The sequence below is a fragment of the Pinus tabuliformis genome, chromosome 3_1 (genome assembly GCF_031772625.1).
Source record: "Pinus tabuliformis cultivar Carrire ecotype Pingquan chromosome 3_1, CPIR1, whole genome shotgun sequence".
NCBI lineage: Eukaryota > Viridiplantae > Streptophyta > Pinopsida > Pinales > Pinaceae > Pinus > Pinus tabuliformis.
Genome location: NC_142301.1, coordinates 785,528,526 through 785,540,643, shown reverse-complemented (window position 1 = coordinate 785,540,643; position 12,118 = coordinate 785,528,526). Strand labels below are relative to the sequence as shown.

At 43.8% G+C, this 12,118-nt stretch overlaps 1 long non-coding RNA gene and 1 pseudogene across 1 annotated transcript; both read left to right on the top strand.

Moving 5' to 3' along the window:
- The first annotated feature begins 541 nt into the window (after positions 1 to 541).
- On the top strand, positions 542 to 1,596 carry LOC149189755 (uncharacterized). The gene is made up of 2 exons (XR_016256429.1): positions 542 to 842; positions 1,060 to 1,596. It is a non-coding gene; the product is annotated as an uncharacterized LOC149189755 (long non-coding RNA).
- Positions 1,527 to 10,352, top strand: LOC149189754 (putative anthocyanidin reductase; annotated as a pseudogene).
- The last annotated feature ends 1,766 nt before the right edge of the window (positions 10,353 to 12,118 follow it).

The window sequence follows — 12,118 nt, the reverse complement described above, 5'->3', positions numbered from 1 at the left end:
GAGGTTTCCATTGGAAATATTGTCTGTGATCGCTAAGTTGAAAAGCTACAATGAGATTTCAAGTCATGATTATTAAATTTTTATTGGATAATTGTTTTTTAATTAGGCCGATAGGCCTTTCTTTGAAAGGGACTTTCGTCGTCCCTTTGTTTCTCACGCTGACACGTGGCGTCGGGAACAGAGTGGGCATAACCGCAGAGTTCTGCAATCTCACGCTACGTGGCATCGGGAAAAGAGCGGGCATAACCGCAGGGTTCTGCAAGTGAGCTGCGTCGTGTATTCATGGATATTTTATACGGGCTTCCCACATTTAGTAGAACTGTCGTTTCTGTCAATAGACCGATTTTTCAACGAAAATTTGCAGTCCAAATAGGTAGTTCAATCATTTTCAAGAATGTTCCGCCTACTTGCCTCTGGTCCACGGTTCATATGCGCAATGGAGACAGCGGGTAGTTCCTTTTTCTATTCCACCCCTTTGTCGAGACGGGAAGAAAAACACTGTTTGTGGTGTCTCAATTGAGAACAACAAGTGACGGGAATTTGTCAAAGCGTTTCGGCATTGATGTTGGAGCAGATCTTTACTGCATATTGATTTATTTCTGGCGAATTTACATTTTATTAGCGCATCTTAGGGAATGAATATCCACAGGCGTAACGGAGGATTTCTGGAGTTACTGCTACTTTTTTCGCTTCTGCTATTCCCAGCTTCATCGTCGGACACGGGAGAAATTATAAACTCAGCGGCGGAGGAAAATTCACGGGACAGAGGTGGTACTGATATATATTGGCTGAGATGGTTTAAAGGTACCCAATTTGGAATTCAGAAGAGAAGAATTGACCAGGTTATTTGCCCGGCTCTTTGCATATTTGTGTCAATTTCATGTTATTTTTTTATCATGAATTGTGAGGAATAGTTAATTCGAGTGTTCAGGTTTTCTTTACTGTTTGAATTAAGTTTTATGCTTCATTATTTGCCTTCAGATATCACATTATTAGTCGAAATTGTCACCGAATTATTTTGGTTACCAAGTTTTTCGTTATTGGATTGATTTGTGTCAGTTACGAAGCTAAGATACAAAACACTTTAACGGGGAGGGAAAGAGATTCGAACCTCGCACCTCTCTCTTCTTTGCTAATATAACCTAGGCAATTCCCGATTTGTGATTTACTTGTTGACAAAGAGAATCGGTATTGCTGTAAAAGGTTTTTTGGGAAATGAATTGCATCTGAAGTTTTGGAACGGACAACTTTTAGAATTCTTTTTTTCGCCTGATAGAACGATGATATGAATAGGTCAAAATCCATACATTATAAAAATAATATTGACAATTTTTATGGGAAAATTTATTTAATTCGAAGGTTTGGCTGAACTTGTTACATTTTTAGCATTCACACCTTTTTGGTCATTCTTACAGATAACAGGAAAAACAAGAGAAAGCACACAATTGGTTTTATTTAGATTTTAAAATATTTTCAAAATTTATAATAAGGTGAAGTTCAAAGTAAAAAAATTAGCTTAATGGCTCGTAAAGACTCTGCTGGAGAATGGGTACACAGTGCATGCCACTCTCAGAGATCCACACAACCCATCAAAGAACTCATCCCTTCTCTCACTCTCGGGCCCAAGAGAGGCTTCGTCTTTTCAGAGCAAATCTCTGCGAGGAAGGGAGCCTTGACTATGCCATCCATGGCTGCCGCGGCGTCTTTCATGTTGCAACTCCTACAGATTTTTGTTCCCAAGATCCAGAGGTAAGTGAAACAGTAAAGAAGTAAGTTACTGATGTTTTTGGGACAACGATATGATATTAATCGAATTGTTTTGTACAGAGAGAGGTGATTGAAACTGCCGTGAGAGGAACTCTGAATGTTCTCAAGTCCTGCCTAGCAACCAAAAGTGTAAGGCGTGTGGTTTACACATCATCTGCCAGTGCTGCTTCTTTCCAGAGAAACCAGTGGAAATCATCGATGAATCATGCTGGAGCTCAATAGATCTCATCAGACAAAATAAACCCCCTGGTTGGGTAAATTTATTGCACGAATTTCTGGTTTAAATTGGACATTGTAGGAATTTTTACGGTTTTCATTGATTGAATGCATCCAGATGTATTATGTGTCAAAAACCCTGGCAGACCAAGCTGCCCTGCAATTTGCTAAAGAAAACAAAATGGAAGTTGTCAGTATGGTCCCAGTCACAGTAGTGGGTCCTTGGCTAACAACGACAATTCCCTCCAGCGTCGATGTAACCATGTCCCTCATCACAGGTTTCACAAACTCGAGCCTGATTTTTTTGTTTTGTTTCTCTCTTTTTGGGTTTGTTTTTAATAATTGATGTGGCACGGAGGAGGAGATTGATCGGCTCTGCAAGGCGACTAGGGTTCCTCTGAAAAACGTGACGGCGCTTCCAGACAGAGGAGCCTCCTGCAAACCCTGACCCATTCCAGGCACTGAGACCACATCGCATCAGCTCTGCGCCAGCCAGGCGCTATGGAAACACCGGGGGGGGGGGCGATAGGGCCCTCCCCAATGCAGCAGGAGAAGGACTCTGACCTCTTCTTCAGATCGATTAGCAGAGAAATATTGAACAATGAAAGCTCAACAAGGCAAGAGAACAGCAAGCCGGAAGATCCGCAAGGTCAGGACAATGGACCTCAGGACAAAGGGAAAAACGACAAAAAGGAGACGCCAAAAGTCACCTCAGCCACCTGCAAACCTGTAGCTGCAGAAAGGCCCAGAATCGAACTACAAGGTCACCTGGTAAATGCTAGAATAGAGTTTATGAAAGAGCATGCAATCATAGGGAAATTCATAGGCTTATGGCCAATGGAAAAAGCTCTCTCTGGTTGGATAGCTGCCAAATGGAAACCAAAGGGAGATGTCCAGCTTCAACTAGGATCGAAAGGCTTCTTTACAGTCATCTTCTACTGCGTGGAAGACAAACTCAGGGTGTTAGGTACAGGCCCACATTTCTTCAATGCTGCAGGGCTGTACATGCGAGACTGGAAACCCAGATTTAATCCAGATAAAGAAGACCTAACCTGGGCACCAGTATGGATCCGACTATATGGACTCCCTGATGAATATTGGGACGAAGATTCACTCAGAAGAATTGGAAATGGTGTGGGAGAATACATCAGGACGGCCGAAGAAACCAAATCCCGCAGATTCATTTCATATGCTCGCATATGTGTCTTCATAAGGTTGAATGAAGCGCTACCAGAATCGATAACACTCTCCCACTGGGATGAAGAATGGACCCAGCCCTTGGATTATGAGCATGTGCCCTTCCGATGTAGACGATGCCATGCTCTGGGGCACTTATTCAGAGATTGTCCTCTAAATGTCCCAGATCTGTCTCAGAACTCCTCCGCCAAGCCCAATCAAGATGGGTTCACCAAAGTAACAAGCAGAAGGCGCTCGCACCGGAAAAACGCCAGCGGGCAAAAGTCTCAGCAGAATAATCACAAAGATCAAGCTTCCAAGAATAGTTTTGAGATCCTCAATAACATTCCGGAAGAACGACCCATGGAAAATCCCAGCAAAGCCGATATCCCATCCTCCTCAAGCCGCCCCCCCCCAACTCGAAAACCCCTTTCATAATTCCAACCATTTTATCCAGGAATCAGGAGGATCCGATGAATACCCCCAAGAATATGGAGATAGACGGGAAACAGAAGCCCGCCCAGACTTCAGAGCCTACACAGGAAGACACCAGTGTCATAGAAATAATGGAGGAAGAAGCTGAAAATGTGGACCTTCACGGACTGGACATTAATGAACTAGAGTTGGCATGTAGGAAAAAGGCGTTTGAATCCATCGCTGAAACTGACCTAGAAAAGTTGGAGATGGTCATCTCCAAAGTCTACCAACAACATCAGTTAGGGATTCAAGCGGGAAGCACCTGGGATGGTAGACTGCGTCCAAAAGATTTCAAAAAAAGAGGAAGGAAAACAGTTCTTCAAAGAACAATAGAGCTTGGAGAAGTCCTAGTGGATTCAGGCCACTATGCGAAGCTTACGAAATACTTCAGCCCCTCTCAACCCAGTTATCAATGAAGCTCATCTCTTGGAATCTTAGAGGCCTCAACGGCCCTGCAAAATATAGAATGCTCAAAAACATGATAAAGATGGAGAAACCGCACATTTGCTTCTTTCAAGAAACCAAATGCAATAGCGCTACTCTAGGTCGAATACTCTCCAAGGCCTGGCCGGGCTGCCAATCAGTGGCTGTGGATGCGACTGGAGCTTCGGGAGGACTCGCCATAGCCTGGAACACTCAAGCCATAACTCTCACTGATTTCCATGCAGCCCACCATCTCATTCAAGCGGCCTTTCACATTATAGGCACAAAGGTTCATGGGAACTTATCTAATGTTTACTTCCCACAGGATGGAGGCAGTAAAAAAATACTCCTTGACACCATCGAGGCCCTCAGCATTAACAGACAACATCCTCTCTGGATTGTGGCGGGGGATTTTAATATGATCACCAAACTAGAGGACAAAACAGGGGGTAGAACCAGATTGGAACCTGAGGTGGAACACTTCAAGGATTTCATCCTAAATGCCTCCCTTATTGATATGCCCTTTTGTAATGGAATCTACACTTGGAGCAATCACAGAAAAGGGAAGCATCAGATCGCCTCCAAGCTGGACCGATTTCTGATATCGGACAACGCAGTGCACATCGGGGGCGATTTCAATGCGGAGATTCTGGCCCACTCTGGATCGGATCACTGGCCAATAGCCCTGCAATGGCAAAGACCAGGGAGCAGCACCAGGAAGCCATTTCGATTCGAAAAATTCTGGTTAACCCACCCGGCATTCAAGGACTTCGTCAAATCTATTTGGGCCTCCTTTGTCCCTCCAGAAGGCACCAAAATGTTCAAACTCCAACAGAAATTAAGGCACCTGAAAAGCCACCTCAAACACTGGAATAAGGAGATCTTTGGGAACATCTTCGAAGCCCAACAGCAACTCAATCAGGAGCTCAAGCTACTCCACCAGACAGTCATCAATTCAGGGCATACAGAGGCTACCCTAGAAAAAGAAAAGCACATCAACAATCAACTTGAAGAAAGGAGAAAGCAAGAAGAAATTTATTGGAGACAGAAATCAAGGGTTAGATGGCTTAAAGAAGGAGAGCGTAACACCAAATTCTTCCACAATACAACAGTGCAACGAAGAATGCACAACAAGATCTCATTCATCCAGAACCAGGAGGGAGGTAAAGAGGAGGAGCATGAGAAAATAGAAGAAACCCTCCTCAATCACTTCAAACAAGTCCACCAAGAACAATCAGGGGATCGGAAGGCAGCTATCGAGAAAATCACAAACAACATTCCCAGGATAATAACGGAGGAGCAAAACGATCTGCTCATGAGCCCGATTCTCAGCCAAGAGGTGGATGAAGCAATGGCGCAGCTTAAAGAAGGTAAGGCTCCTGGCCCTGATGGCTTTACCACTGATTTTTTTCATGCTTTCTGGGATATGATTAAGGTAGAGGTTTGGCAAATTGTAGAAGAATCTCGAGCCCTTCGATGGATGCTGCCCTCTCTAAACTCTACCTTCATCACTCTCATTCCCAAGGAAGAGAACTCCACTACCCCTGACAAATTCAGGCCCATAGCTCTATGCAATGTTCTCTATAAAGTCATTACCAAAGTCATCGCCAACAGACTCAAGCCCCTTCTCCCTCAGATCATCTCACCTGAGCAATCAGGCTATGTGGAAGGCAGACAAATAATGGATGGTATAATACTCTCCCATGAGATCATTCACTCGCTCAAGCTCTCCAAAAAAGCAGGCATGTTACTCAAGCTTGACTTATCCAAGGCATTTGACAAACTCAGCTGGGCCTATATTCAGAACATGCTGAGAGCCTTTGGCTTCTGTGCCACTTGGGTAAGATGGATAATGAGCCTCATCTCCTCCTCCCACTTCTCCATTCTTGTCAATGGGCTGCCCTCTAACCCCTTCAAACCCTCCAGAGGCATCAGGCAAGGGGATCCTCTATCCCCCTTCTTATTTGTGATAATGGCGGAGGGCCTAGGTCGGCACATCAAGCAAGCTAGGCAAGCCAACCATATTAGGGGAATCTCAATCCACAACTCCCCTGCCTCCTCCCACCAGCAGTTTGTGGATGACACCATGCTGTATGGCCATCCCTCTGCTCAGGAAGCCTCATGTCTGAAATCCCTGCTCAACGACTTCTCAAAAGCTTCAGGAACCCAAATCAATAACACCAAATCCCAAATTTTCTTCTTCCACACCCCTCCCTCTGTCAAACGTGCTGTCTCTCGCATTTTGGGTTTTCAAACTGCCTCTCTCCCCTCCACTTACCTGGGAGCACCTCTCACTGCCTCCGCCATAAGGCAACCAGCTTGGAGGCGTCTTATTGAGAAAATGGAATTTAAACTGAACCTTTGGACGCACCGCTCCCTCAATTTAGCAAGTAGAGCGGTGCTCCTTAAAGCCATCCTTCAAGCCATGCCCCTCTACTTGTTCTCCATCCTAGCCGCTCCAAAATGGGTCCTGAAAAGGCTGAGAAATTTACAGCGCAATTTTCTTTGGGGAAGTTCAGCTACCAACCATAAATGGGCGCTTGTAAAATGGGACACCACTAGCAAGCCCAAGCACAAAGGTGGAATTGGCCTCCGAGACCCTGAGCACAGCAATATCATCATGACCGCCAAAATCTGGTGGCAATGGTTAACAAATCAGGACAAACCATGGGCCAGAATTTGGATCGCCAAATACACCAACAATATGCCGCATGCAGAGCTTATTAGATTCACGCCCACAAGCACAGGTTCACTCATTTGGAATGCGGCCAAGCAGCATCACCAATTGATTCAGAAACATAGCTTCTGGGAAATAAGGAATGGTCAACATGCCAGATTCTGGTACGATGCATGGAACCAACTTCCCAAACTAACCAATGTACTTCCAGCAGCCATTATTCCAGGTGGGCAAGAGCAACAGCAGGCCAAAGTCCACCATTACTGGAATCCGGAAACGGGAAGAGGCTTCAGGAATTGGCTTTCTAGCAACCAAATAATCAACACCAACAGAACGCAGGAAGCAGAGGCCCTTGACACTGAATTGGCAAAAAGAAGAATTAGGCACAACAACAACGACGACATTCTCAGATGGGGCTACCTCCCCAAGGGCTCTTACTCCACCTCTGAAGCCTACAATCTTTTAGAAGATCCTCCTGTCAACCCTGATCCTCTCTGGTCTAGAATCTGGAGTTTCAAAATATGGCCCAAAATCACTCACTTTCTTTGGTTGGTGGGACACAAAAAGATTCTTACATGGGACAAATTGCAGAAACGCAACTTCCATGGGCCCTCGGTTTGCCACAACTGCTTTCAGAATGAAGAAACCTTGCAGCATCTTCTAGACTCATGTCCGCTTGCTACTCAACTATGGGAGAAGATAGAATTCAGAAGTCAAAGGCGCTGCAGAGACATGGGAGGCATAATAAATACCATTAGGCAATGGCCAAAAAGCCCCTACAAAAGTGGTCTGCTTAACCACTTGTGGAACATAATTCCAGGTTTTCTCCTATGGAATATTTGGAAGGAACGGAATAGGCGCATATTCAAAAACTGTAGCTTGAATAAGGAGGACATATGGAACAGGATGCACGCCAACATCCAAGAAACCATGCTACTGAAGTCCTGGACCCAACAAGATCTCCCAACTGAAGACAATGAGAAAAACATATTATCAAACTGGGGACTGCAACTGACACAAGAACCAACCACACAGCAAGCAGCAAATAGCAATGGCAAGGAGAAGGAAAACTGGGAGGCCCCGCCTATTCATTCATACAAGCTCAACTTTGATGGCGCATCCAAGGGCAATCCAGGACCTGCAGGATTTGGAGGAATCATCAGAGATCACCATGGAACTCTGCAACAGATCTACTTTGGCAACCTAGGTTGGGACACCAACAATTCAGCAGAGCTGGAGGGCATGTGGCAAGGACTTCTCACTGCAAGGAGACACAATCTTCAACCATTGATAGTGGAGGGGGACTCCCAAATACTCATAAACATGGCCATTCGAATCCAAAATGGATCGCAGGCCAGGAAAATAGCCAATAGTTGGAGACTAGAGGCCAGACTCAGCAGCATGGCGGAGGAAATTGGCAACTACAATGCCATCTCTTTTCATCACACTAAAAGAGAAGGTAATAAGGTGGCTGATCTTCTTGCCAACATAGGGGTTGACTCAGATCAGGCCTTCCTTGAGGGACACCTGAATATCATTCCAAATAACCAAAGAAAACAGGAATGTGAGAGTCTCATCCACAGGGACAATGAGACCCCGGATGCGGGTGGCGGGACGGAAGAGATGGGCACGCCACATGCCACGCATGGGCTGCCCCGTGTAAACAATACGGCCACCAGGGGAAGGCCGTCAACCTTAATATGAACCCCCCAGCTGCGTTAATGCAGTTAATGGCAAGGGTGGTAGGTTTATGGATTTGCATAAGGCACTTAATGCGCGCCTGGTTCGAGGGCATGAGGCAGAGCTTATCAGGCGCGATGGAGTGCGCAAGGAATTATTGTCTGAAGAATTTTGGAATAGAGGAATTTACAGAGAGACGAGGCGGTGGCAGCTCCGTTCACCTCGACGCCGGGTTTCTCGTGGTCACTGCCACTGCCATAGCCTCTCTGGTTGCTGGTCATGTAGACGGTGGCATTTGGCTCAATTGCAGGGTCAGAACTGGAATTGGTCCACCTTGCTACCAAGGAACGGGTCTCAGAGAGGAAATTGGGCACCAGAGAGAGATCTGGGAAGTAATTGGCTCTGTCTTCGACTCCAAGCTCACCTGCACACACACAAGAGCAGAGTCAGTTTCACCATGGTTAAACTCCGTCAAAGACAGCCATGTAGGAGAGGTCCAGCAAGAGGCTCCTCCTCGCGAGCTCCAGCAGTGGATGAGCATCACCACTGCTGCTGCTGCTATTGCCATAGGAGAGCCAGAGCTACCCCACTCCCCATCAGTCAGTTTTTGGAGGTTGGAAGCGCTAATGAGGACAAATCAGAGCTTCCCTCCTTTGGCTCAGTGGTTTTCACATTGCCAAGTTCTGAGAGCAACCCAGGGCTCAATGCCCACATCTCAGTCATGTTCACAAGGACTCTGGAAGGAAATAGGGAGAACACCCCTCAGAACTTGCAGAAGAAGCAAGCGGAGGGCAAAGGCAAAGAAATTGACCAAGGAGAACAGGAAGCAGGGGAACAAAGCTCAGCTATGGAGCCACCAGCGTCTGAGGCTGGACCGCACGAAACCTTTCCCCCAGTGGGGCCAGCTCCTTCAGATATTGATGAAGAGACATGGAGAAAGATGTGGGAGGGTCGACCAGAGGGCGATGGCTGGGCGTATGTTGTGGAGGACAAAAGCCTCGCTGATGAAGCTGATGCCTACTTCGCGACCCTTCCTTCTTCCTCAACTCATCTCAAGGATTAAAGCTGACGCGGGTACTTCTCTCTTGCATTTTCGTTTTGCTTGCTGGCAGCTGATGCTTGCATCTTCGCCATATGTAATTTTGTCTTGTAGCTGGTCTGGTCTTAATTTCAATTGGTCCAAGTCGAGCGCTTCTGTCTTGCTCACTTCTGTCTGGTTGTTGAGTCAGTCCCCTTTGGCAGTTAGCCCCTGCGTGGGCAGTAATGTTTTGGATCCTCTATCTGTGGCTCCGATGGGAGCCCGCTGATTTCTAGAACTATTTTTGCAAATTTGATCCGGTGCTGCCCCTGCGTGGGAGCGTTTAGTGCATGCTTGGTCTGAATGGTTTTGATAAGGCTTCCCCTGAGCGGGAGCCTTCAGAATTTTGGTCAAAGTGCCCAGGGTGCTACCAGAGGCCCTGGAAGACTCGTCTTACAGTCTGTAATTTTTACTTGTACAGTTAATATATGACTTAGATAGCTTTTACGGAGAAAAAAAAAATAATTGATGTGGCACGGCAACCTCAGGTTCTATATAATAGAAAATAATGAGGTATGAGGTTACAATCTCACCATTAGGTTTTACATATTAACGATAAACATTCCGTAGATTTAATATCATTTATCTTTTAAATATGGGTATGTTCCAAATTTAAATAAAATCAAATTAACGATAAAAAGCCATGATTGAATTGCAGGAAACACACAATGGCAAGGATTATTGAAGTCTATTGTGACATCTTTTGTTCATATTGAAGATGTTTGTAGAGCTCATTTGTTTTTGATGGAACAACCTACAGTGGGAGAAAGATACATTTGCTCTGCCCATAGCACCACTTTATCAGGGTTTGTAGATTTCATTTGCAAGCGTTATCCAAAGTACAAGATAGACTTTTAGTAAGTAACCATTAGTTTTCATCTTTTATTTTCAACACCACCACTATACATGAGTTAATCATAACTTTTGTGAGCATATTTTTTGGTTTACAGGTTGCATAATGCAGAGAGTGATGGTGGTGTTATAACTATGTATCCATGGACAAGCTCGTGGTTTAATTGCATCAGCTGCTTCCTTAACTGTATTTACGCTGCGGTCTTCAGTCTGATTATTATTATCTTTCACCTTTTCCTGGAAAAAAAAACGGATTAAAAGTTAATTTGTTCGACAATGCCCCATTTCAAAATGAATGTATTAGTAAAAGCCTTTTTACTTTTGGTTATGATGTAATGAATCTATTAGTAAAAGCCTTTTTACTTTTGGTTATGATTTAAATTGATGTCTGAGTTGAAGTTTGAATGATTCTCAGCTTGATTTTTAATCTATTTGAAAGCCTTCTTTGCCTGTAGTTGTGCCGCAGGTGTAGATAATCAATGTTGTTAATGTAACAAGATATAAGATCAACTTAGGTGTAAATAACAGCTGAGTTAAATCTGAATGCTGCTTTAGTTTTAGTCTTGATGTAAGTATATAATATTATTATTAATGATGCTAATAAGGAATGTAACTGAACACAATGAACATCAATCAGCCAACCTTTGAAACAGTATGATAGTAGCAGGCACTGCAGATGGTACTGGGGTCTATAATATATCATGTGTACGTACGTGATGATTTTGGCTGTTTGAACTTATGACTAACACTGGGCAGATGGTGCCTGCAATGTCATGCTTTTCATGGTGAATGACATGTTAGTAGCCTTTCATATTAAATATTTAGTCAGTTAGATTTTGGTAAAATTCTTCGCTGTCCCAGTTAACTGTTACCTTGATCATCGACAAGAACTCTTTATGAACGTCCTTGTGCATTTATATTTTGTTTGTTACATCAGTCAATGTTTTGCTGAACCTCAGAATGGTTTTGCTTTCTTGCTGTTTTTTATTTGAAGTTTTCATATTTCTTGTTTTGGGAGACATTTCTTTTGTTGTTGCTCTCTCAAGTCTCAAATAGGTAGTGCACTACAGAAATTGATGGTTAGTGTATAGCCCTGTGATATGGCCTTAATTTTCAGTTGAATACCATTTGGTATTTTGCCCAAATGAAACTAGAAGTTATCATCATAGTTTATTTGAAAAATGTGATGTCAAATTCTACGACTGCCAATTTCCTATGCAAAATATCCGAATTTGCTCTCGTGTATCGTGTCCTATGGAAGACAGCTTGAGTCGGTGATGTTCGACTCTGTGGATCCAAGTTGGAGTTGCTTTAATAGCTAACAAAATTTGCATGAAATTTTTCAGAATATAATTTCATACTAAAAAAGGAAAAATAATGATTTATTTATTTATTATTATTATTTTAATAGCTCAATGGAGACCGCATTCGTAAATGTTAATCTGAAAGTAGTCATAAGCAAAACGATTTGTTGTTCTTGTCTAATTTTGTGAAATCATATTAGGCTTGCTTACACCTGCATAAAAATTGCAAAATCTCCATTACCTGCATAAAAATTGCAAAATCTCCATTACATGCATAAAAATTGCAAAACCTCCATTAACTGTTGCAAAACTGAACTCTTATATATTTTGTTGCACCTATCATAGAATTCACACGAGACCTATAGACATTGGGGTTCAAGATGCTTAGAGATGGTTTTCTTTAATTACGTGATCTCACCTAAAGTATTACTATTATGGATTAACCCTTCAGAATTAGTGTTGGTACGT